This window comes from Lactuca saligna, chromosome 9 (assembly GCF_052625555.1).
Source record: "Lactuca saligna cultivar CGN05327 chromosome 9, ASM5262555v1, whole genome shotgun sequence".
Classification (NCBI taxonomy): Eukaryota; Viridiplantae; Streptophyta; class Magnoliopsida; order Asterales; family Asteraceae; genus Lactuca; species Lactuca saligna.
In genome coordinates, this window is record NC_136425.1 from 96593351 (window position 1) to 96595064 (window position 1714).

Here is a 1714-nt window from a genome sequence, read left to right on the forward strand (position 1 = left end):
CTTGTTGAGTTTGGTCTCTCTACCAATGTGGGACTCATTCCCACATTCCTCTCTTTTGCTAAACTTATTCTCAAATACCTATCTTTGAGTATCGATATCTCATTCGCTTATACTCTATTTTGGACATATAATATATCGTTTCGAAGTCCTCATGGAGGAGAACACAAACCCACTTAGAGTTCGTTATATATACAACATATGTATATATTTATATATGTTCAAAGTTAGTAAAAAATATAAATATTTTTACTAAATTTCCAACAATCCCCCACATGAATAGAGATCGATCTCTGCACATCCAATTTCCAAACGAAATTTTGAACAGTTGAATCCTGCATAGGATAGGTAGGTATTACCCTTTGAACCTTCCCTTATGAAGTTACACTTAATCTCATAGCAGTTAGTCGATCTTGATGTCTTTGAACTAAGCTGCCATTTGTGTAGACGCCGATATAAATCTCACAGGACTCTCCTTAACAAGGTCATATCCTCATAGACGTGTTCGTTTTGGTTGTGAACACTAACCTGGTTCTGCAAGAGCTTTAGGAATTTTTGCCCCTATAATTCCTTTCGAAGCGACCCCACTTCTCTCTCACATAGGTGATTCCAAGAATCATTAAAAACCATATGTTTAGCCTAATTTTGTCACTACATAAAGGAATGGACTAGGAAGAAATGTTAACTCCCCCCACAGTGACCTGCCCCACTCATACAATTAGGTTATCCTTTTGAACCCAGATCTTGGGGTCTCCAGTCTTCTGGGTAAGGTTTCCTTCATATGAATTTATTCATTCATGGGCTTTAGTCACATTCCTTTTGACGACTTATAAACTACATCTCTACTCAAGCCTTTTGTAAGCGGATCCACAATGTTATCCTTTGACTTCACCCAGTCAACCGTGATAACTCCTGTAGAGATTAGTTGTCGTATCGTTTTATGTCTACATCTAATGTGCCTTGATTTCCGATTATACATTGTACTTTGAGCTCTACCAATTACCGATTGGTTATCACAATGTATACATATGGCCGTTACCGGCTTAGGCCATTCAGAAATGTCCTCTACAAATTGACGTAGCCACTCCGCCTCTTCAGCAAAAATATGTAAGGCGATAAATTCAGATTCCATCGTGGATCTAGATATAACTGTTTGCTTGGGTGATATCCATGCTACAGTAGCACCTCCAAGTGTAAACACATATCCACTTGTAGATATGGAATCTTTTATGTCAGATATCCCATTTGCATTCGTGTATCCTTCGATAACTGCTGGATGTCTGCCATAATGCAGTCCATATTCTCGCGTGTATCTCACATACCTCAACAACCTAGTAATACTCTTCCAGTGTTTAGAACTGGGTTTACTAGTGTATCTACTTAGTCTGCTCACAGCATATGGTAAGTCAGGTCTGGTACAACTCATTAAATACATCAGACTGCCAATAATTCACGAATATTCCACTTGATTAACACTATCACCTCTATTTTTACGTAGATGTTGACTAGTGTCAATGGGAGTTGTAGCTATGCTAGTATCTCCCTTAGCAAAATTTTCATGAATTTTATCCACATAGTGTGTTTGACTCAAAATCAAACTACTTTGGGTTCTTGTGATCTTCACTCCAAGAATCACATCTGCTAAACCCATATCTTTCATGTCGAACTTGGATTTCAACATATCCTTCGTGGATCTTATTATCTTGTCATCACTACC

At 38.0% G+C, this 1714-nt stretch overlaps 1 pseudogene; it reads right to left on the bottom strand.

Moving 5' to 3' along the window:
* Nucleotides 1-805: 805 nt before the first annotated feature.
* Nucleotides 806-1423, bottom strand: LOC145016596 (secreted RxLR effector protein 161 pseudogene; annotated as a pseudogene).
* Between the last annotated feature and the right edge of the window lie 291 nt (nt 1424-1714).